The sequence below is a fragment of the Cervus elaphus genome, chromosome X (assembly GCF_910594005.1).
Source record: "Cervus elaphus chromosome X, mCerEla1.1, whole genome shotgun sequence".
NCBI classification, from domain to species: domain Eukaryota; kingdom Metazoa; phylum Chordata; class Mammalia; order Artiodactyla; family Cervidae; genus Cervus; species Cervus elaphus.
In genome coordinates this window covers 122507928-122533291 of record NC_057848.1, presented here as the reverse complement: position 1 = coordinate 122533291, position 25364 = coordinate 122507928, and the positions used below count along the sequence as shown (strand labels likewise).

At 45.8% G+C, this 25364-nt stretch overlaps 2 long non-coding RNA genes across 7 annotated transcripts in view; one reads left to right on the top strand and one right to left on the bottom strand.

Moving 5' to 3' along the window:
• LOC122689036 overlaps positions 1–25364 on the top strand; it is a 574758-nt gene that overhangs the window by 318049 nt on the left and 231345 nt on the right. The gene's annotated exons all lie outside the window — the stretch shown is intronic.
• Positions 1–25364, bottom strand: part of LOC122689035 — a 79476-nt gene that overhangs the window by 49525 nt on the left and 4587 nt on the right. Inside the window, exons 3-6 of one of the 2 annotated variants that reach the window (XR_006339686.1) lie at positions 21396–23272; positions 16581–16719; positions 11995–15977; positions 11078–11530 (exon numbers count right to left, since the gene is read on the bottom strand). This is a non-coding gene — a long non-coding RNA (uncharacterized LOC122689035). Of the gene's footprint in view, positions 1–11077; positions 11531–11994; positions 15978–16580; positions 16720–21395; positions 24882–25364 lie in introns of those variants that run through there. The other variant, XR_006339687.1, reaches the window with a different exon arrangement.

Below are 25364 nucleotides of genomic sequence, written 5' to 3'. Positions count from 1 at the left end.
CGACTTCAATAGGTCTGACTGGTATTAATGCCTTTGTGTGTAGGGTCACTATTAACATCAGGTGTGTGGTACGAGAAACTTGGTGGGCAAATCAGATAGTATGGCCAAATATTCATTTCTCAGAGTGGATGGAAGGAGAAGAAGAAGAGTAAAGAATGATGAACCACAGGTTAGTTATGAGTCAGTTTCTAAAATCTCAGTATTTCCTCACAAGGTGTGTGTGTGAATTCTTTTCTTTATCTGAGAATTGGCTTTCTATATGAAGAAATATCATTGTGAGAGACTCCTTGTGACATGTGAAAAGTGGTTTGGAGTGAATTGGGTTAAGGTCATTTTCCAAATGTTTCACACTGAGTGTTTATTTTTTAACGGGACAGCAGTGGCCCTAAAGAACTGAACCAAGTGGTTGAAATACAGGTTTCAGTTACCGAAATGTTAAGAGACTCTTTCTGGGATGTGTGTTCATCCTAGCCTGTGGTCGGTCACAGGCAACTCATAGGATTTGAACCGTGTCTTCCTAACATCATTTGTTTCTTGCCCTTCAACACGCTGGAGGCCGCAGTTGTGGTTACTAAAATTTCAAAGTAAGTTCTCTGAATAAAGTAGCTCTCTAGAAAACAGCAATGCCTGGGAAGCCGATCTAAAGTTTTAACATAACCTAGCTAAAGTTTTAACATAGCCTAGTTTTAACATAACATAGATGTAATTTTTGTTAGCTTCCCCCAAGATATGATTATTCAAAGAATATAGAGATGCACCTACTTCCGTATCTACCATTGGATTTTCCAAATGAACGTACAGTAAGATCGGCCTGGTTTTCTTTCTTATTGATTTCTTTATTGTTGGCTGCACTGAGTCTTTGTTGCTGCATGAGGGCTTTCTCTAGCTGTGGAGAAGGACTACTCTCTAGCGGTGGTGCACGGGCTTCTCATTGCAGAGACTTCTCTTGTTGCAGAGCATGAGCTCATGGCTCATGGCTTCACTAGTTGGAGCAGGAAGGTTCAGGAGTGTGACACACAGTCCTAGTTGCTCTGCTGCACGTGGAATGTTCCTGGACTAGGGGTTGAATGCTTGCCCGTTTCATTCGCAGGTGGATTGTTTTTTTTTTCAATCATTAATTTATTTTAGTCAGAGAATAATGCTTTACAACATTCTGATGGCTTTTACCATATATCACCACGAATCGGTGGCCACAGCTATACATGTGTTCCCCCATTCCTGAACCGGGGGACCCACCTCCCTCCCCATCCTGTCCTTCTGGGTTGTCCCAGAGCACCAGCTTTGGGTGCCCTGCTTCATGCATTGAACTTGCGCTGATCATCTATTTTACATATGGTAATGTATATGTTTCAGTGCTATTCACTCAAGTCATCCGACCCTCCCCTTCCCCCACCAAGTTGAAAAGTCTGTTCTATAGGTCTCTGTCTTCATTGCTACCCTGCATGCAGAATCATTGCTACCGCCTTTCTAAATGCCATATATATGCATTAATATAAGTATTTGTCTTTCTCTGACTTACTGCTCTCTGTATAACAGGATCCAGGTTCATCCGCCTCATTAGAACTGATTCAAGTGTGTTCCTTTTAATAGCAGAGTAATGTTCCATTGTGTATATGTACCACTACTTCCTTATCCATTCGTCTGCTGATAGACATCTAGGTTGCTCCAATGTCGTAACTATTGTACATAGTGCTGCAGTGAACATAGGGATACATGTGTCTCCTTGAGGTCTGAAAGAGACACGTGTTCTCCAATGTTCATCACAACACTGTTTATAATAGCCAGGACATGGATGCAACCTAGATGCCCATCAGCAGACGAATGGATAAGAAAGCTACAGTACATATACACAGTGGAATATTACTCAGCCATTAAAATAATACATTTGAATCAGTTCTAATGAGATGGATGAAACTGGAGCCCATTATACAGAGTGAAGTAAGCCAGAAAGATAAACACCAATACAGTATACTAACGCATATATATGGAATTTTAAAACATGGTAATGATAACCCCATATGCAGGACAGAAAAAGAGAGAGAGATATACAGAACAGACTTTTGGACTCTGTGGGAGAAGGTGAGGGTGGGATGATCTGAGAGAATAGCATTGAAACTTGTATATTATCAGGTGTGAAACAGATCGCCAGCCCAGGTTGGAAGCATGAGACAAGTGCTCAGGGCTGGTGCACTGGGAAGACCCAGAGGGATGGGGTGGGGAGGGAGGTGGGAGGGGGGATCAGGATGGGGAACACATGCAAATCCATGGCTGACTCATGTCAATGTATGGCAAAAACCACTACAATATTGTAAAGTAATTAGCCTCCAACTAATAAAAATAAATGGAAAACAAACAAACAAACAAATCTGGTTTCCTCGGGGTGTATGCCCAGCAGTGGGTCACATGGCAGTTCTATTCCCAGTTTTTTAAGGAATCTGCACACTGATCTCCATAGTGGCTATACCAGTTTGCATTCCCACCAACCATGGAAGAAAGTTCCCTTTTCTCCCCACCCTCTCCAGCATTTATTGTTTGTAGACATTTTGATGATGGCCCTTCTGACCAGCGTGCGATGATACATCATTGTGGTTTTGATTTGCATTTTTCTAATAATCTCTATACTGAGCATCTTTTCATGTGTTTATTAGCGATCTCTATGTCTTTGGAGGAATGTCTGCTTAGGTCACTTGCCTACTTTTTTTGGATTGTTCATTGTTTTGGTATTGAGCCACTTGAGCTGCTTGTGTATTTTGGAGAGTCATTCTTTGTCAGTTGTTTCATTTGCTATTATTTTCTCCTGTTCTGAGCACTGTCTTTTCACCTTGCTTATAGTTTCCTTTGTTGTTCAAGAGCTTTTAAGTTTAATCAGGTCCCATTTGTTTACTTTTGTTTTTATTTCCATTATTCTGGGAGGTGGATCCTAAAGGATTTTGCTGTGATTTATGTCAGAGAGTCTTCTGCCTATGTTTTCCTCTTAAGAGCTTTGTAGTTTCTGGTCTTACACTTAGGTCTTAAATCCGTTTTGAGTTTGTCTTTGCGTATGGTGTTGGAAAGTGTTCCAGTTTCATTCTGTTACACGTAGTTGACCAGTTTTCCCAGCATCAAGTGTTGAAGAGACTGTGTTTCATCTATTGTATATTTGTGCCTCTTTTGTCAAAGATAAGGTGTTCATAGGTACAGGGATTTATCATTGAAATTTCTGTTTTGTTCCACTGGTCTATATTTCTGTCTTTGTGCCAGTACCATACCATCTTGATGACTCTGGCTTTGTAGTATAGTCTGAGTCAGGAAGGTGGATTCCTCCAGTTCCATTCCTCTCTCTCAAGATTGCTTTGAGCATTCTGGGTCTTTGGTGTTTCCAGAGAAACTGTGAAATTATTTGTTCTAGTTCTGTGAAAAATACCATTGGTAGTTCGATCAGGATTGTGATGAATCTACAGATTGCTTTGGGTAGTAGAGTCATTTTCACTCCAAGACTATGGTACATTTCTCTATTTGTGCTATCTTTGATGTCTTTCATCAGTTTTAATAGTCTTCTGTATCCAGGTCTTCTGTTTCTTAGCTAAATTTATTCCTAAGTATTTTATTGTTTTCGTTGCGATGGTGAATGGAATTGTTTCCTTAATTTCTCTGATTTTTCATTGCTAGTGTGTAGCAATGCAAGGAATTTCTGTGTGTTAATTTTATATGGCAGGCACATTCTTAACCACTGGACCACCAGGGAAGTTCTGGCCTCCTTGTCTTTGGGTGTGCAGCTCTCTGAGATCTGACACATGGCGAATCCCAGTGATCACTACCATGACCAGGAACAGGCCACGTCCATCACCCTGAAAATGCCCAGGTGCTGCCCCTTTCTGGTTTCTCCTTCCACACCTGAATCGCTGACAAAAGGATCTGTGCTCCTTCACTACATTTTGGCCTTTGAAATTTTAAAATTCCTTATGTATTCTGAATATAAGACCTTTCTCATACCTGTGATTCACAAACATCTTTCCCCTAATAACAGACAGCGTCCCTTTTCATTGCAGGAGATGGGACTGATGAAAACTACTTTTCCTCCCCACACTCAGAGCCCAATGTTGTGTAGCCAGCAAGTGCCCGTGAGAGTCTTCAGAAGTGAACATGAATTCTGCTGTCTGTCAGTCTGTGTTCTCAGTTAGTCCCCAGAGCTAAATTTCTCATCTCTGATTCCCCTACCTGAAGTGAAAATATAATAGAACTGTCTAAGGACAGGTGCTATATCTTTTGCTGTGTTTTTCGTCACACCAGTATTTGCAGTATCAACCAAGCAATGACCAGCAGTCTGTTCTCAATATGCATCTGTAGACCAAATGAAAAGTACCTGATTTGTCCCAGGTGCTTTACTTTATCATTGTGTTGTGTCACAATACTGACACAGTGGATGAATCGTTTTCTATGTGGTCCTCTCCGTTTTCATTTAGCATCTTATTGTAATAACCATGTTATTATACATTTTTTAAATTTTGCAGGCTATTTTACATTCATTTGGGCTTCCCTGGCGGCTCCAACGGTAAAGAATCTGCCAGCAATGCGGGAGGCCTCGGTACAATCCCTGTGAGACCCAGGGTCAGTACCTGGATCGGGAAGATCCCCAGGAGAAGATAATTGCAACCCACTCCACTCTTCTTGCCTGGAGAATCCCCATGGACAGAGGAGCCTGGCGGGCTACAGTCCAGGGCTTCTCAACGAGTCAGACAGGGCTGAGTGACGACACTTTGACTTTACCCTCATTCCCATTATTTTATTTCTTTCCCCTATTGGGGATAGGAAAGCATCCTGCAAACCAGTGTGCAGACTACAATCTGAAAGACTTGAGACCTGGACGGAGGGACACTCTTGGAGGAACCCGGAGAACCTGGACAGCTGACCCTTCCTCTGTGGGTTACAGTTCCCAAAGGCAAAAACGAGGGCAGTAATACCACCTGCTTCTTGGGTGGTGTCCAGCATCAATGAGCCAGCAGGATCTTAGCTTGCCACTTGTCCCTGTCATGTTATTATTGTAGGAGGCTCAGATAGTAAGGAGTCAGCCTGCAATGCCGGACACCCAGGTTCAATCCCTGGGTTCAGAAGATCTGCTGGAGAAGGAAATGACAACCCACTCCAATATTCTTTTTTTTTTTTTATTTTTTTTTTAATTTTTTTTTTTTTTCTTTTAAAAAATTGTTCCCCAGATTCGGGCTTAGGAGAGGAGGTCTCCTTCCCGCAGAGCTGGCTGCCTCCCAGCGCACTCGCTGGCCGCGGCCTCACGCCAGCCGGAACGGCCAGTCCATTCCCTCATGGAAAGCTTTCCCTAATGCCAGACACCTTCCTGCTTCACAGCAGGGACCCGGATTTACTCTGGTCTTTTTCTGCGCCAGACACCTTCTGCTTCACAGCAGGGCCTCGGCTTTACTCTGGTCTTTTTCTGCGCCAGACACCTTCCCGCTTCACAGCAGGGCCTCGGCTTTACTCTGGTCTTTTTCTGTGCCAGACACCTTCCCGCTTCACAGCAGGGCCTCGGCTTTACTCTGGTCTTTTCTAAACCTGCCTGAGCACCGGTGCTATTACCTATCTTTTTTCCCCTTTGTTCCAAAGAGCGTTCTTCCCCAGTCAAGGGATCCTGGACGAGCCCCTAAATGTTCTCCCCGTAGTCCGAGTCCCCAGTCGGGAAAGAAGACTCCTCGAAACAATGCAACTCACAATAGGGGAATTTATTACTGACTTGAGTCAGGGCCTCCCGCCCTCACCAGGTGTGTGAGGACGAAAGGCCCTGAGCCCCAGTTCTCTCGGGTATTTATTAGGTCAAAATAAGCAGCAGGTAGTTGGCGCAATCGGATTGGTTACACAGTGGGTAGTTGGCGCAAGCTGATTGGTTACACAGTTGCAAGGTAACTTTTGTTGGCCCAACGTGGGGCTTTCAGCTTTCCCCTGATAGGTTCCCTTTCTTCTGGCTAGGCATATGTTGATTAGCTGGCTCCAGGTGGCCTGATAATTATGTTACCCCGGGAAACCAGGCCTACTCCTAATCTAGGCTGCCTGCCATGGCGTTAGCCGTGACAGCCTCAAAATTCTATTTATAAGGGAATTTTTTTAGTCCTGTTCTACAGAACTGAATTGCATCTACATGTAAACTCATCACGGCGTCTCCCTAAGTCCCTGGGATCCCAACACCAACCACATTCCAATGGGAATCTCAGATACCTGTAACCCCCCGTGTTCTTTTCTCAAAAAGGGAAGTCACTAATTCATCCTGAGAATTCATCATGGTCTACAGAAAGCAAGGATAGGATGAAGAAAAGGCTGTGGGACACAGGGAGAAGCAGCCTAAGAGCCGGTCTTCACCATTATAAGAAATAAAGGAAAAAGAAGACGTTGACAACAACAAACCCCCAGGGAGAAACATTAGAATCAGAGAGTAAAGGTGTGCAGCTTCTCAGCCCAGCCCTTTCAGGAGGAAACACAGACACAGCCCCCGACCCGGGACGGGACGTTCACCTGAGAAGCGGCCTTTCCCTCCTCTTCTTCTTCCTGTTCTGCATCTTCTTTGGGGATATTATGTCCCAAATTCGCACACAGGCTGAGAAAATACCTTTAAAGGCATCCACACAGCTCTTTCACCTTCAGCTGCTGCAGTGAAAAGGAAGAGAACGACTTCTGCTTTCTCTCTCCCTTTTCTGAGTTTTTTTTTTTTTTTTTTCCTGAGCTCTTTTTTGACTTCCTCTGTCTCAGAGCTGTAGTGGGTAATCAAGATTAAGCTGATACGCTAATCACATCGTGGGTTTGGTGCTCACTTTCCCCACTCTCTTTGCAGACCACCCCGAGAGTTCTCTTTCTTTTCGTGTTAGAGAGACCAAGGCCCAGAACAACTCACAAGAGGCAAGGGACCCAACTTCTGGGCTACCTGACTCTGTGTCTGTGGGTCTTTGAAACAATGCAGCAGGAAGACCCGCTTCCAGGAGCCCTGAGCTTGAGCCCTCAGCTCTGCCTGCCCCAGAGCTCTCTCCAATATTCTTGAATGGAAAAATCCCATGGGCAGTGGACCCAGGCAGCCTACACAGTCTAGTTCAGCTCAGTCGTTCAGTTGTGTGTGACTCTGCAACCCCAGGAACCATAGCATGCCAGGGCTCCCTGTCCATCACCAACTGCCGGAGTCCACCCAAACCCATGTCCATCGAGTTGGTGATGCCATCTTATGCTCTGTCGTCCCCTTCTCCTCCTGCTCTCAATTTTTCCTTTTCCAGTGAGCCAGCTCTTCGCATCAGGTGGCCAAATTATTGGAGTTTCAGCTACAACATCAGTCCTTCCAGTGAACACGCAGGACTGATCCCCTTTAGGATGGACTGGTTGGATCTCCTTGCAGTCCAAGGGACTCTCAAGAGTCTTCTCCAACACCACAGTTCAAAAGCATCAATTTTTCAGTGCTCAGCTTGCTTTATAGTCCAACTCTCACACCCGTACATGACCACTGGAAAAACCATAGCCTTGACTAGACGGACCTTTGTTGACAATGTAATGTCTCTGCTTTTTAACATGCAGTCTAGGTTGGTCATAAGTCTCCTTCCAAGGAGTAAGCGTCTTTTAATTGCATGGCTGCAATCACCATCTGCAGTCATTTTCGAGCCCCCCCCCCCAAATACAATCGGCCACTGTTTCCACAGTTTCCCCATCTATTTCCCATGAAGTGATGGGCCCAGATGCCATGATCTTAGTTTTCTGAAGGTTGAGCTTTAAGCCAACTTTTTCACTCTCCTCTTTCACTTTCATCAAGAAGCTCTTTAGTTCTTCTTCACTTTTTGCCATAAGGGTGGTGTCATCTGCATATCTGAGATTATTGGTATTTCCCCCAGCAATCTTGATTCCAGTTTGTGCTTCATCCAGCCCAGCATTTCTCATGATGTACTCTGCCTATAAGTTAAATAAGCAAGGTGAAAATATACAGCCTTGACGTATTCCTTTTCCTATTTGGAAGCAGTCTGCTCTTCATGACCAGTTCTAACTGTTGCTTCCTGAACTGCATACAGGTTTCTCAAGAGGCAGGTCAGGTGGCCTGGTATTCCCATCTCTTTCAGAATTTTCCCCAGTTTATTGTGATCCACACAGTCAAGGGCTTTGGCATAGTCAATAAACCAGAGAGAGATTTTTTCTTTGGAACGCTCTTGCTTTTTCAAATATCCAGCGGATGTTGGCAATTTGATCTCTGGTTCCTCTGCCTTTTCTAAAACCAGCTTGAACATCTGGAAGTTCACGGTTCACGTAACCGTGGCTTGGAGAATTTTAAGCATCACTTTAGTAGCGTGTTAGATGATTGCAACTGTGCGGTAGTTTTAGCATTCTTTGGCCTAGCCTCTCTTTGGGATTGGAATGAAAACTGACCCTTTCCAGCTCTGTGGCCACTGGTGAGTTTTCCAAATTTGCTGGCATATTGAGTGCAGCACTTTCACAGCATCGTCTTTCAGGATTTGAAATAGCTCAACTGGCGTGACATTACCTCCACTAGCTTTGTTCATAGTGATGCTTCCTAAGGCCCACTTGACTGCACATTCCAGGATGTCTGGCTCTAGGTGAGTGATCACACCATCATGATTATCTAGATCGTGAAGATCTTTTTTGTACAGTTCTCCTGTGTAGTCTTGCCACCTCTTCTTAACATCTTCTGCTTCTGTTAGGGCCCTACACTACCATCCCTGTCCTTTATCGAGTCCATCTTTGCATGAAATGTTCCCCTGGTATCTCTAATTTTCTTGAAGAGAGCTCTAGTCTTTCCCCTTCTATTGTCCAAGGGGTCTTAAAGAATCTGACAGGACTGAGCAACTTTCACTTCCACGTCACTTAAACATTTTCAAGTCTAAACTCACTGTCATAATAAAGTTCTATTTAAATACTACATTTCCTCTAGGATCAGAAGACTGACAAGGGAGCTCACTCTCTCCACCATTTTTCAATATATCAGCTTATATTATTTTATTGTAATTTTCAGGGTCAATGGCTTTGTTCAAAGTTTTCACAAAGGGCTCTCTGAAGGGCTCAGATGCCAACCTGCTCAAGCACTCAACATGCTCAAGCAGAGAAAACAATGTGCTCCTTCTTATGGCAAAAGGTTTCCTGGTGTTTTTTTCAACCGCGAAGGGCGGGGGAGATACGGGATGGTGACACTTGGAGCAACACTGCCACCTGCCGACCACAGAAACCAAAACGCCACAAGCCCGGAAGAAAAGCCAACGTATTTCTTGGGTTTTCGCGGAGAGGACTCGACACCGTGGATGCGGAAGTTAAGGGGGATTCCCATCAGGACCAGAGAAAGGAAGGCAACCTCTGGAAGGGGCCCGGCCAAACCACCCGTGGACCGCGAACTCCTGCGGCTCGCTGAACCTAGGAAACAGGGGCAGGAAGTCAGGGAGTCTCAGAAATCCGCGGCTTGGTGGGCGGTGCTGCGCCCCCATTGGCTGGTTCTGGGCATGCGTGTAACAACTCAGGGAGGCCCCTGTCAGTGTCCTGGCCGGGTTGGTTGGAAGTTTTCTCCTGGACCCGGTTTCAAAGTCTTCACTGAAGAACCTGAGCGTGTATGTCCGGGTCCTGTCTCCCACTGCCGAAGCCCCACAAGTGCGGAACCCGTACAAGTCCCCTGTGTTTCCCCTTCCGCCCACCCTAGCCCTGTGAACGCGTTCCTCCCGTGGTATACTCACTGTTCTCTCAGCCCTCACTCTTCTGATCCGTCCTCAGTGCCCACGAGGCTCCCACGGTCACCCCAGAGAGTCTCCGTCCTCGTCGATGTTCCCCTCCTCCCTACCCGAGCATCCCCCTGCCCACGGTCTCCCCGCCCCCGACCCCGGCCGCGGGCATCAGGAAAGACCGCGCCCCTCATGGTCTGCTGTTTCTAGCCTTCTTCCCTCTCATCCCCCTCAATATGATGTCCTGTCCGCCAGCCGCCTAGCTCTAGGGCCAGTGCACGGATAACAGAACATCCTGGAAACCCTCACCTCTACTACCATACGTCCTTCCATTACCATCCGCCAGGCCCCGCCCTGATCCGATCCGCTGAGGCAGGGCTCTAAGTTGTCCCCCACAAACACACTTCTTGTGCTCCTTGCACACTCCTGACTACTCACTCCCTGCCTGTGTCTGAGCACCTGAGCGTTGAGCACCCAACTTTACAGAAGTGTTTTATCTTAAACCCGTGGCCAGAGTAGAACTACTGTTCATTTTCACTCTTACCTACCTACACTACTACACTACACAGTAGTAACCTTTCTCGATCCTAATGACCACCAGCCCCAACCGAAAATAATTCCTGGAGAAGAAAGAAGCAATCCCGTGGGATTTCTCAAGTCTCCCAATCCCAAAGTGCATGTTTCTGCCCTGGCAGTCTGCTGCCCATCTGCCCGAGTGCTCCTGACTGCACCCAGCCCCTCACCTCTGCCGGGATCCCATGCCTTGCACCTTCCCAGGGACTTCCAACCTGCAGTTATCACCCCTCTCGCCTGAACCAGGACCTGCTCCCTCTACATCGCAGCATTCCACAACACAGGGGGAAACCGACCCTCTTCTACCACCCTCTTCTGCAGCTACTGGCACATCACCCGTTGCCCTTCAAAACAAAACTGCTTCAAAGTCTGCTGAGGTATTCTTTATTCAGCCCCCTTCCATGAAGCTTTTGTCCCAGTCATTCCACTGTAACTGGCCTTGCCAAGTCCATCATTAATATCCATTGTTCCTGATCCCGCAGACACTCTTCAGTGCTCATCTTAGCCAACATCTCTGGCATCTTTGACTCTTGTGTTCTTTATCCCTGTTTTTATATTTCAGGGGTGTGGGGCTTATGTGACACCAAAGTATCCTAACTGTACTTGACAAGGTACACATTCTACCCTATGCCCCCTTTGACCTGGATATTGTATGGGAAGTCTTGGGTCAAATGAAAGACAAGCCAAAGAAAAGAGCATCCCACTCACAGTGGGGAACGGCCCACAGAGGCAGTGGCAGGCAGAGGTGAGAGGGCTCAAACAAGGGAGGTGTGACAAGAAATGAAGAGGAACACCAGGGAAAGGGGGATTCCACCCCATTCACACTTGGGACTCACAGGGGGCACACTGCGCAATGACCCAATGTTGTCTTTGGGCAGATGGGTGGCTGTCGTTTAGGAATTTCGTTTTCTGGAGCTGATCTTGGTGCCTGCTTTGCTGCAGGTGAGATCCAAGGGAGGGCTCTGAATCAACTGAGGGAGAAATGTGGAAAGGGACAGAATGCAGACGAAACCTAAGCAGGCAATGGGCTAGGAGACCTTGCAGCTGAGGCTGAGGAGTGGACATCCCTGCCCAGGGATGGGCTGGACAATGAGACCCCGATTCAGAGGGGTCTGAAGATGCCAGCAGAGTGGCTGAGGCTCAGTCAGCCAGGGAGCACTGGATCCACAGCAAGAGGACGGAGACAGAAATGCAAGTTTCACCACCCCACCCACGGGTGGTGCAGGTCAGCATCAACAGCTGGAGCCAGGAGAGGGCAGTCATCTTTCCCTCAGGGACCGCTGAGGCCACTGTGAGGAACAAAGGTGTTATAGACTACCCCTCCCACATTACCGCAAGCCTTGTAAGTGACACATTCCCCTGCTCCATGGCTGAAAGAAGTAGAGAGCATTTTCACCAGAATAGAGTGAGCATTTGTATCTATGGACATTCAGTTGGCTGCATGCAACCACACTTTCCATGTTAGAAGTAACTTCAGTAGGAGTTTTCTGGTTACTAACCAGTATGAAGGGTGAACACTCATGAGGAAGATCAGATCAGCCAGGGAGAACAAATACACTGAAGTGTCCATGGAATCTGAGGAGCATACATTGAGACTGTCATCTGAACCCACGCCCGCCACCTCCACCCTGGCTCTTCCTGTGACCATGGGTCACAGAGGCAGAGTGGGGCCCAGAGGGAGAGGAAGGTCTTCCTGGAACTCCAATGCTGCTTTGAAACCACCACTCTCCTTGACCGCAACGTGAATACTCACCTGTGAAGATCATTCCAATTCTCCATTCTGTCTTCTAGTCAACAGTCCTGATGATTCTTTTGGAACTGGCATCCTGGTCTCTTTGGTTTGGAGAACAGAAAATAGCATACCCTGCAAGCACACAGACCTCTACTTCCAATACGCTGCGTCTTTGATTCCTTTCAAGCCATGCTTCTTGAAAGTACAGACTCCAGGAGCATCCTTAGCTGGTTACCTCTTGATTCTTCCTCTGAGTGCCCATCCACACAACATCCCGTTGCTAACGTATCCCAAGAGCTCCGTGGGCCAAACCATAGTACCCGGTGGTGTATTGGCCACAGACACATTCTGTCTTCAAAAACACTTTCCTTGGTCAGAGTCTCTGACAGAAGTGCATCCTGGCTTTCCTCCTCCCTCTCAGTCCATTACTTCTAAGACTCCTTGTCTGTCCATTTACTTTAACCCTCTCCTAAATCTTGGTTTTGCTTTCCTCTGGTTTCCCACCTCTGCCCTGTGCTCTTCCATTCTACACATAATCCTTGGGTGACCACGTCACCCCCGAGAGCTTTTACCCATCTGACTTGTTTTCATCCGTTATCACTCTGTATGCTGATGGCTTTTCCTATCACCAGATCTACCTAAGACTTCCCAACTGGGCCCCACTTCCCCCACAGGATGAGACGTATAGGCCATCTGCACTCAGATGTCCCATAAGCACTGCAGACCTGCTAGTAGCCCCAGGCCAATGTTCCCTGGGGTGTCTCATGGATGGGCACGGCCATCCACCCAGTTCCTTCAACCACAATCCCGGACATGCTGCTGGGTGTGATCTTCACCGAGCCATGACATCCCTGGAGCTGGTCTGGAAAAGGCTGACCCGAGATATTCCTGTTGCCACAGGTGGGGATCCGTTCCTCTCAGAGGCCCTGTTCCTACAGACACGCTCTTAAGGTGTCCTGAGCACAGGCCATCACCCTCTTTTGGATCTCCGAGAGAACCTGGCCACTGTAATCCATCTGAGAGGATGAAAGCCCTGTCTTTAACAGGACGGTGAGTCAGGACACAGCAGTGTAAGCCCATCATTGGGGAACAGGCCAAGGAATATCCGGAAGAGATTCCTAAAGTAGAACGTTTCGAGAGGTGGGTCTTAAAAGGTGTGCATCAAACAAGGGATTGCTTAACTGTATTTTTCCCAATAAACATCCTGTTCTTATTTGGTCTTCATCTGAGCATGGGAGTTAATTTGATAACACAGGAAACAGTTTAAAATGGCAACTGAGCCCAGGCAGCAGATACGCTGACAGCCGATCCTTCCACATCAACATCAATAGCTACAATTCTGAGCCATCTTTACTCTTTTTTTGAAGCACTCTTTTGATCTGTCCAATGCAGTAATCTCCAGTGTTTCAGAAATGTATTCAACTAACTAGGCACAAGGGATCCTGACAAGAACTAAAACATACTGAGTTTCACTAACAACAGCAGGGTTTTAACTGTAAAACTTTGGATTCAGAAACATGCAGGAGAGCAAGCACAAGGTCAGTTTTCAAACAAGTATTTATTTGGGCAAGTTGTCCCTTTCCTCAGCCTAAGGTGCCTGTCAAGCATAGCGGGCCATGATGAAAGCCTGCTTTGCTTGTAGACAGTTGCAAGTTTTTGATGTTCGATTTCTTCCAGTAAGAATGGGTTCTGTTTCCACAGCTGCAAGCTCGGCTTTCATAAGAGAACTTTTTCAGATAATGCTCATGCCAGGGCCACACACCAACCCTACTATATCAGACTCTCCTGAGATATGCTGCCAGCATCAACTGTTGTAAAGCCTCTCCAGGGGAGATTTGATGCACAGTTAAGATTGAGAAGCACAATCACATGATGCTTCACCTGTCCTGGTTTTAAATAGAATCCTCAACTGAAGAACCATGTTTGCTACTAATGAAATTTAAAAAAAATTTGTAATTACAAATTCCCTTCTGAGGGAAATTACCTTCTGAAGGATTTTTTACATATTTATTCACAGCCAAATTTAGAACAATTTCAATGAGTCAGAGATGTGTCATGTCCCCAAGTCACCTTCCTTACCGCTCAGGAAGATGGAGTGGAGGGAACGCACCTCAGTCCTGGAGGCAGAAGGAGAATGGATGGAGTTGCGTTGTCTTGGTTACTGCTCTGCTGAGCATCCCTCCTGGGTTGCTGAGCTCAGGCAGGGGGCCTCACACCAGGCTACAGGTGTTCCTGTGACCAGAGGTTGGAGCTAAGGGCTGAGATCCGTTACCCGGGAAACGGAAGCTGGGTTCACGTGATTTGAGAAGAATGGGAAAACAACAAAGTGGAATTTCAGATGCAGGGTGGGTTTTGGGAGCCCGTCCAGATCCACTGACTTGTGGTCACACAACGGGCCCCTTGAGTCAACACAGAGACACACTAGTTGTGTGTGCTCCCTGGGGATTCTGTCCTGATGTACACAGCGACTGTTTCTGGAGGGAGCATCTAGCACTCGTGGAGAAGGCTGGACCCAAAACGTGGAAGGAGCAGGGGCACTCCTCGTTGTTACAAAGCAATGGCATGCCTTTTCCCACATGTCTCACTTGGACATCTGCATTACCTTCCTAAACTGCTTTCCTGAGGTATAATTACATACCAGAAATCACACCCATCACTCCCAGGGCAGTGACTTTTAGCACCTTCACACAGTGGTGCAACCCCCACCACAGTGCAGGTGTGGAACACCGCCAGCCCCACAAAAAGGTTCCATGTACCCGTCAGCAGTGGATCCCCAACAGGACCTGCAGGCCCAGGCATCCTCTCGTCTGATTTCCCTCTCTGTAGATTTGCCCTTTCTGGGCATTTCATATCAATGGACTCTTGCAGGAAGTGGCCTTTTGTGTCTGGGTTGTTTCACTTAGCATAATGCTTTGGAAGCTCACCCACGTGGCAGCAGAGAGCAGAAGTTCATCACTTTTTATCCGTCTATGCTATTCCTCTGTATGGCTACATACAGAATACTTTGTTTACCACTCTCCAGCTGACAGACTTTTAGGCTGCTCCACTATTTGGAAATTAGAAACAGTGCTGCTGTGAAAGACCTGTAAGGACAAGTATTTGTGTGGACATAGGTTTCGCTTCTCATTTCCCAATGATGTCATTTCTCCTTTTGCACGGTGCACAGGCTAGACCCTTCCGGCAGTGTGGAATAGAGGTGGTTGAAGCAGACCCCCTGTCCTTGGTCTGGATCTCAAGACGCAAGCATTCACTCAGACACTACTGGATGTGACGTGACGAGAGCAGGATGGTTCTCGGGGATGTCCTTCAGCACCACGACGACGATCCCTTCTATCCTGAGCTGGTTGACCGTGTTTATTGATTTTAGTTATTTACTTATTTGTCATGAACGGGTCTTGAACTGTGTCAAATGCTTTTTCTTTGTCTGTCAAGGTGACAGGTGGTTTCCGTCCTTCATTATATCAATACACTGTTTCCCATAACTGAAGTTGAGTGTTGGTCCAATACTGCAATCCTGGGAAAAATCTTGCACAGCCCTTTGCAAAATATTTCTCCATTTGGTTTCCTGATACTGTGTTGAGGGTGTATGCATCGCTATTCATGATAGATATGGATCTGTAGCTTTCTGGTGATGTCAAGTCTGGCTTTGGTACCGGGCTAATAGTGTGCTTATAGGATGAATGAGGAAATGTTCCCTCCTCCTTCCTGTCTATTCAGGAAGAATCTGTGAAGCATGCGTGCTATTTCTTCTTCAAACATTTGATAGATTTCATTGATGAAACCAGGAGTCCCAGGACTTCCCTTTATGGGAAGGTGTTTAAATGAATGGTTCAATATCATTGCTTGCTATAGGTACATTCAGATTTGTTATTTGGCCACTGCATTTAAGCCAACTCCCATCCAGTATTCTCTGGCCTGTTGGTTCCTATGGCTCAGTCTCTGGTCTAGGATTTGACGTGTTGGACATCTCTGCACATCACAGGATTCTGGCTCCTACTCTGTAACTGGGGAGAGTATGCTGTCTAAGAAGTCACCCCCAAACCACCAACACCCAATAGGCAGGTTGGGGATACAGACTTTGAGGTGGGGATGGGGTGGCACTGCTGATATCCTCATTTATAGCTGCCATCCATCCTCCGGGTGCCCTCTTGCAGGCTGGGGGTAATTCTGCAGTTGGGACTGGCACAGCAAGGACCCAGAGTACCCTGTCCCCTCCCCCGCCATGTCCACTTCATCTACCCTGATCCTCGTCACTCCTCTCATCTCCTAGCAACGCAGCCTCACAGGGGATCCGTGACGCACTCGCCACCACATCTAAGGGTGTCAGATCTCCTCTCTGCTTAATGACTCAACTCTCGAGGGCAGGGACTGGCTATGCAATTCCGCCTCACCTCGCCCGTCTGAAAAGCCAGCCTGGCACGGCATGGAGGGGATGTAACAACAACAGTGAAAACCTTCGTGATTGGCTAATTGAGGGACTGTGGATGGTGGGATCGACCTGGGTTGGCTGCTGGAGTGAGCCCATCGCATCCCACCCTGGGGAACTTGTGCCAGGTGGGGATGACCATCCCTGCCCCAGTGCACTGTGGCTAGCATCAATGACGTACCTTATCCAGACTTGGTGTGCCACCAGCTGTGGATGGACATTGAAGTCACCGGGTCTTCTCACTTCACCCCAGCCTTTCCGGAGGGTACAGTTGGGGATACTCTGTCAGAAATAAACCTGCGCTCATATGGCCTATTAGTCTATGACAAAGGAGCCAAGAACATCCATCAGGCAAAATGCTGTCTCTTCAATAAATTGTTATGGGAAAACTGGACCCCTTTCATACACAACATTCAGAAATCAACAACAACAAGGGAAGATTAAAGACAAAATTGATAGACCTTAAACCATAAAGCTCCTAGAAGAAGACGTAGCCAGGACACTCTTTCACATAGGTCTTAGCAATAGTTTTTTGACATGTCTCCTCAGGCAAGAGCAACAAAAGCAAAAATAAACAAATGGGAGTTCATCAAACTAAAAAGCTTTTACAGAGCAAGGGAAACCATCAACAAAAGAAAAAGGCAACTTGCTGAGTGGGAGAAGATATGAGCAAGTGATACACATCTGAAAAGAGATAGATATCCAAAACAGCTAAAGGACTCATAGAATGTATTGGCAATGGGAAAACACCCAAAACTCAATTTTAAGATGGGGCAAAGCAGTGAATAGACATTTCTGCAAAGAAGAGGTATAGATGGCTAACAGACATATGAAGAGATGCTCAACATCTCCTCATCAGGGATTAGAAAATCAAGACCTCAGTGAAGTACTTCCTCGTACCTGTCAAGTAGCTATTATAAACAAGACAAGAAGTAAGAAATGTTGGCGAGGATGTAGAGAAAAGGAAACCCTCGTGCGGTGTTGGTGGAAATGTATATTGGTGCAGCCGCTATGGAGACAATGAGGGTTTCCTCAAAAACTGAAAACAAGAACTACCATGAGATCCCGCAGTTACACTTCTTGGTGTTTTTTTCAAGAATAGAAGAAACACTTGTCACAAAAGATATATGTGCTCCTCTGTCCACTGCAGTGCTATTTACAGCCAAGGGGATCCAAGATATGGAAGGAACCTAAGTGCCCATCGATACATGAGTCAAAAAGGAAGAAATGGTGTACACACACACACACACACAGTGGAATATTACTCAGCAAAAAAAAGTGAAATCTTGTCAATGTCGACAACATTGATGGACCTAGAGGGTATGATGCCAAGTGAAACTAGGCACACAGAGAAAGACAAATACCACACAGTTTTATTTATATGTGTAACCTCAGAAATAGGTAAGAGAGCATGGGAAACAAGACAGAAATAGAGTCAGAGACACAGAGAACAAACTGGTGGTTACCAGAGGAGGAAGGAGTAGGGAGATGTGTAAAACAGGGAAGGGGTTAGGAGATACAAACTTCCAGTTATAAAATAAGTCATGGGAATGAAATGTACACACAGGGAATATAGTCAATAATCTTATAATAAATCTCTGTGGTGGCACATGGTAACCAAAATTATCATAGCAATTCATTTCATAATGTTTAAAAATATGGAATCACTTTGTTGTGCACTTGAAAGAAATATAATATCATATGTCAACCTTGGGCCTCCCCGGTGGCTCAGCAGTAAAGCATCCTCCTGCATTGCTGGAGCTGCAGGAGGCATGGGTTGGATCCGTGGGTCGGGAAGATCCCCTGGAGGAGGGCGTGGCATCCCACTCCAGTATTCTTGCCTGGAGAATCCCATGGACAGAGGAGCCTGGTGGGCTACAGGCATGTGGTCGCAAAGAGTTGGACATGGCTAGTGTGACTTGGCATGCACGCACGCATGGCAACTTTACTGAAGAAATAAAGAGTGGGGGCTCTGAATGGAGGATGCCAAGGTCTGTGGGTCACTTTTCCTCTGGCGGCCTATATGACTCTGAGCAATCCCCCTGACTTCTCTGTCCTCTGCTTTCTCACCTCATCAATTAGGATTGAAATCTTCCAAAATGATGGGTCTTTGAAGGAGGATTAAATAAGGTGACACAAAGAAATATATTGAATGTGGTCTGATACCTGGTAAAGGATGAACAACCTGGAAATGCCATGTTCGCCCTGCTAAACATGCCCACACTGACTAAATTCACGCCTCTGAGTTTCAAGAAGAAAAGCTCCCTTGGGAGACAAGTCCTGCAAGATGGGTTGAGCTCTGAAGCTCTCTGATGAGATCACAAGTTCAGACTCCAATAAATATACCTGTTCTCAAGCGCCTCTGTCTGCAGAAGACTTGTGGATTTCTGCAGAAATACAGCTCTGGGGGCTAGCTGAGAGCACAGACTGACTGACAGACAGCAAAATTCATTTTTACTTCTGAAGAATTTCACAGGCACTTGCTGGCTACACCACATTGGCCTCTGAGTGTGGGGAGGAAAAGAAGATTTCATCACTCATGTCTCCTGTAATAAAAAGGGAAGCTATTTGTTATTAGGGGAAAGATGATCGTGAATCACAGATCTGAGAAAGGTGTTATACTCAGAATATGTAAGGAAATTTAAAATTGCAAAGGACAAAATGTAGTTTAGGAGGACAGATCCTTGTGCCAAGGATTGGGGTGTGGGAGAGGAAACCAAAAAGGGCAGCACTTGGGTGTTTTTGGGGTGACAGACATGGCCTGTGTTCTGGTCGTGATGGTGATCACTGGAATCTCTCTGTGGATCAGAGCCCAGACAACTGCACAAGCAAGGACAAGCAGGCCAGGAATTTCCTGGTGGTCTAGTGGTTAAGAATGTGCCTGCAATATTGTAAAGCAATTAGCCTCCAACTAATATAAATAAATTTTAAAAATTAAAAATAAAAAAATTTAAAAAAAAGAATGTGCCTGCCATATAAAATGAACGCACAGAAATCCCTTGCACTCCTATAAAATAATAAGGAAAAATCAGAAAGAGTACTTAAGTAAACAATCCCATTCACCATTGCAATGAAAAGAATAAAATACTTAGGAATAAATGTACGTAAAGAAACAAGAGACCTGTATACAGAAAACTATAAAAAATACTGATGAAAGAAATCAAAGATGACAGAAAGAGATGGAGAAATGTAGCATGTTCTTGGATTGGAAGAGTCAGCATAGTGAAAATGACTCTACTACCCAAAGCAATCTGTAGATTCATCACAATCCGGATCGAACTACCAAAGGTATTTTTCACATAACTAGAACAAATAATTTCTCAGTTTGAATGGAAACACTAAAGACTCTGAATACCCAAAGCAATCTTGAGAAAGAAGAATGGACCTGGAGGAATCAACCTTCCTGACTTCAGACTATACTACAGACCATACTACAAAGCTACAGTCATCAAGACAGTCATCAAGACAGTATGGCAGAAAGACAGAAATATAGATCAATGGAACAAATTAGAGAACCCAGAGATAAATCCACACACGTATGCACAGGTTATCTTAGACAAAGGAGGCACAAATATACAATGGCGTAAACAAAGTCTCTTCAACACGTGATGCTGGGGAAAATGCTCAACTACGTGTAAAAGAATGAAACTGGAACACTTTTTACACCACACACAAAAATGAACTCAAAATGAATTAAAGATCTAAACGTGAGACCAAAAACTATAAAACTCTTAAGAGGAAACCATAGGCAGAACACTCTCTGACATAAATCACAACAAGATCCTCTATGGCCCACCTCCCAGAGTAATGGAAATAAAAACACAAATAAATAAAAGAGACCAAATTTAACTTAAATGCTTTTGCACAATGAAGGAAACTGTAAGCAAGGTGAAAAGACAGCCCTCAGAATGGGAGAAAATAACAGCAAATGAAATAACTGACAAAGAATGAATCTCCAAAATATACAAGCAGCACATGCGGCTCAATACCAGAAAACCAAACAACCCCACAAAAAGGGGCAGAAGATCTAAACAGACATTTACCCAAAGACACAGAGATGGCTACCAAACACATGAAGAGATGCTCAACATCACTCATTATTAAAAAACTGCAAATTAAAACCACAATGAGGTATCATCTCACATAGGTCAAAATGGCCATCATCAAAAAGTCTACAAACAATAAATGCTGGAGATGGTGTGGAGAAAAGGGAACCTTCTTCCACTGTTGGTGGGAACGCAAACTGGTACAGCCACTATGGAGAACAGAGTGGCGATTCCTTAAAACACTGGGAACAGAACTGCTACACGACCGAGCAATCCCACTGCTGGGCATACACCTCGAGGAAATCAGAAGTGAAACAGATACATGTACCCCAATGTTCACAGCAGCACTATTTACAACAGCTAGGACATGGAAGGAATCTAGATGTCCATCGGCAGACGAATGGATATGGAAGTTGTGGTGCATATACACAATGGACTATTACTCAGCTATAAAAAGGAATGCATTTGAATCAGTGCTAATGAGGTGGATGAACCTGGAGCCTGTAACACAGAAAGAAGTCAGTCATAAAGAGAAAGACAAATACTCATATTAATGCATATATATGGAATTTAGAAGGGCGGTAGCAACGATTCTACATGCAGGGAAGCAAAGGAGACAGAGACGTACAGAACATACTTTTCGACTCGGGGAGAGAAGGCGAGGGTGGGATGATTTGAGAGAATAGCAGTGAAACATACACATTCCCATATGTAAAACAGATGACCAGTGGAAGTTGAATCCATGAAGCAGGGCACCCAAAGCCAGTGCTCTGGGACAGCCCAGAGAGACAGGGTGGGGAGGGAGGTGGGATGGGGGTTCAGGAGGGGAGGACACATGTATACCTGCGGCTGATTCATGTTGATATATGGCAAAAAGCGATCACAGTATGGTTTAGTAATTATTCTCTGATTAAAATAAATTAATGATTAAAAAATAAAACAGAACCCACCTGCCAATGCAACGGGGCAGGCGTTCAGTCCCTAGTCCAGGAAGATTCCACGTGCCACAGGGCAACTAAGACTGTGTCTCACAAGTACTGAACCCACCTGCTTCGACTACTGAAGCCCTCGAGCCTAGACTCCATGCTCCACAACAAGAGAAGTCTCTGAAATGAGAAGCGTATGCACCGCCACTAGAGAGTAGTCCTCCTTCTCCACAACTAGAGAAAGCCTCGTGCAGCAACAAAGACTCAGTGCAGCCACCAATAAATAGATATATAATAAGAAAGAAAACCGGGCCAATCTTACTGTGTGTTCATTTGAAAAATCCAATGGTAGATACCGAAGTAGGTGCATCTCTCTAGATTCTTTGAATGATCATATCTTGGGTGAAGCTAATAAAAATTACATCACAGGCTATATTAAAATTTTAGATCAGCTTCCCAGGCACTGCTCTTTTCTAGAGAGCTACATTTCTCAGAGAATTGTTACTTAGGAACTTTAGTACCGTAACTGAGGCCTCCACCACATTCAAGGGAAGAAAGCAAAAGACATTAGGAAGACACAGTTCAAGTCCTATGACTTTATGAGTTGCCTGTGACCACTGGCTAGGATGAACACACATCCCAGAGTCTCTTCACATTTCAGAAACTGAAACCTGTATTTCAACCACTTAGTTCAGTTCTTTAAGGGCACTGCTATCCCCTTAAACAAACACTTTGTGTGAAACACTTGGAAAATGTTGGAAAACCTTTGGAAAATGTTCGAAAAGACTTGGAAAATGACCTTAACCCAATTCACTCCCACCCTCTTGTCACATGTCACAAGGAGTCTCTCACGATGATATTTCCTCATGTAGAAAGCCAATTATCAGATAAAGAAAAGAATTCACACACACACACCTTCTGAAGAAATACTGAGATTTTAGAAACTGACTCACAACTAACCCATGGTTCATCATTCTTTTCTCTCGTCTCCCTCCATCCACTCTGAGAAATGAGTATTTGGCCATGCTGTCTGATTTGCCCACCAAGTTGCTCATACCACACACAGGATGTTGTTACAAGTCAGCCTATACGCACGCCCTTGACACCAGCCAGCCCTACTGAAGTCGTCTACCTGGGGGAAGGGAGGTGGCTGGGACTATAAAGTCATCATCTCATTTCCTTCATCACCCTACCCCATTTCATTCCCTGCAGTCACCTGGCCCAAACGAATAAAGATCTCACACCAAATCACTGCTTAAAGCACCACTGCCTCAAGTTTCCTTTGTTATCTCACGTGGCTTCTGAGCCCAGGGAACAGATTTCACTTGAGATGAGTAAAGCTAGGGAGACAGCCCATTGGCCAGAGATTCTGTTTGGGAGGTGACGTCTCTCAGCATACTCTTTACGACCCCATGGACCAAGGCCCGCCAGGCTCCTCTGTCCAGGGGATTCTCCAGGCAAGAATACTGGAGTGGGTTGCCATGCCATCCTCCAGGGATATTTCCCGACCCAGGGATTGAACCCAGGTGTCCTAATTCCTCGCAGACGGATTCTCTACTGCTGAGCCCCCGGGGAAACCCATGATGAACCTAGACCGCATATTAAAAAGCAGAGACGTCACTTTGCTGACAAAGGTCTGCAGAGTCAAAACGATGCTTTTTCCAGTAGTTGTATACAGATGTGTGAGTTGGATCATGAGGAAGGCTGAGTGATGCTTTTGAATTGTGGTGCTAGAGAGATGACCCTTTAGAATCCCTCGGACAGTAAGGAGCACAACCCAGCCAATCCTACAGGAAATGAATACTGAATACTCTGAATACTCACTGGAAGGACTGATGCTGAAGCTGCAATACTTTGGCCACCTGATGAGAATAGCTGACTCATTGGAAAACACCCTAGTGCTGGAAAAGAACGAAGGCAGGAGGAGAAGGGAGAGACAGAGGGTGAGATGGTTAGACAGCATCACCAACACAATGGACATTAATTTGATCAAACTCAGGGAGATAGTGTAGGACAGAGGAGCCTGGCATGTCATGGGGTCACAGGGGTCGTAAATAGTCGGTAATGGGGTCGTAAATAGTCGGACACGACTGAGCGACTGAACAACAACCACCACCTCCACCTTCCCTTTGAGCTTCCCTAAGGTGCCACCGCCCCACTATCAGCGGGGCTAAGAAGCTTTCTGTGTCTGTCAGTGGTGAAGGCTGAGACTTATGTCTTCACACACTCAGCGCCCCCTGCTTAGGGTTGATGGCGGGTCCTTAGAATGCTCATCACTCCCTCCCAGAGCTCAGACCAGGGAGCCTTCTCACAACAGTCATGGAGCACCTACCCTGCTACAGAAATGGGAGTTGGAGCTGTTTACCCCTCTCAGTGTGTCTTCTCCCTTTACATCACTTCCACATTTCTTTCTGAGTCACCGAATCCAACTCTGCTCATCCCTACCTGGTCCCTCTAAGAAGCTGCACCTGCATCTCTAGCACATCTCTAGCACCACATGCACGGGGTGGGTGCATGTACGCCCTGCGCCATGTATCTTCTTTCTCCTTTCTCTTTGGAAACTGTAGACTCCCAGACATCACAAAAAGCACTCCAGATTGCCCACAAAGGGGTCAGTGCTGCTGGGGAGGCTCTGACTCTGATCCACAGGCTGGGTCAAAGCAGGACTGTGTTATAAGCACCATAAGCCACCACACTGCATCATGGGAGCCAAAGGAGCAAAGGTCTGAAAGTCCTAACACAGACATTTCCGTGGACAGAACACCAGTGAATTCCTTGGGACCTGTGAGCTGTTGTCTGGTTTGGGCCTATGGCGTCAGTGACCTTTTTCTCAATTCTTGCAGGCTTAGCTAGCCTTCCATCAGGACCTCTCTACTCCCCACAGCCCCCCACCTACAGTACCAAAGATACCACTTCTGACTTCAGTGCGCTGATTGGGTTTTCACCTGGCAGGGATACCAGCACAAATTTCTTATGCTGAAACCTCAAGATACCTGAGGAGAACGAGTCTTCAGAAAGTACATTTTTCAATTATAATAGAAAAACTGCCTATGTAACAATGAAGATACAACAAATTACAATACTAATAAAATGTTATTTGGAAATTATCTAGAATGTCACACTTCAGAGAAAAAAACTTAATATGTGGTCTACTGCCTTCCAGGTTTTGTTCTCTGCATTTAGGAAAATTACGAGATGGGGGAGGTAATGTCTTCATGATATTGTATCTGTTGCTCTGTCTGTGTATCATTATATTATACTATGGTTATGCTACTTTCCATAATGATGAGGGTCCTCCACTAATGTTGGTCAGAGGAAACACTGTTTAGACCTCAGTATGGACCAGGAACTGTTCTCTGTGATGTGTGCAGGTTGACATGACACCCCATGGTCTTTCACACACTTACGAGACACTGTGTCCAATCCATACACAGATCCATAGTAATGTTTCAGGAGGATGGACATGTTTATCTGCCTTTTGACCCAGAGTACACCAGACCCTGCACTGTATTCCAGATTGGGGTCAGATCCCACACCTGGATGTTTCTCTCTGGCCTGCGCACCAATCTGACTCAGCTCCTGACAGCTAGGTGACTTGTGCAGATGCATTCACCCACTAACATCTTCGTGTCTCTGCTCCTCAGCTGACGAAAGGGTTGATAGCATTAAAGATGCTCACCTCACAGTGTTGCTATGAGTACTCAAAGACTTCATTATGCGTATATGTACGGAGAGCTATGCACGGTGCAGAAGGGGAGCTCTTCCTCCTGTGTCTCTTCACTTGTGTTTCCGCTTGTACTAGTAGCCCCCCATCCCTGCCCCCACGCGTTCACCTCCCCCACCCCTACTCTGCTCTCTCTCCCCTGTGCCCCTGTCCTCAGACTCTCCATCCCAAAACACAGCTGAACATCTCCTCACGATTTACCCCAGAAAATACCCATACCATCACCCTTGGATTAAACAATCATGAACACAATAAATGGGCAATGTAAA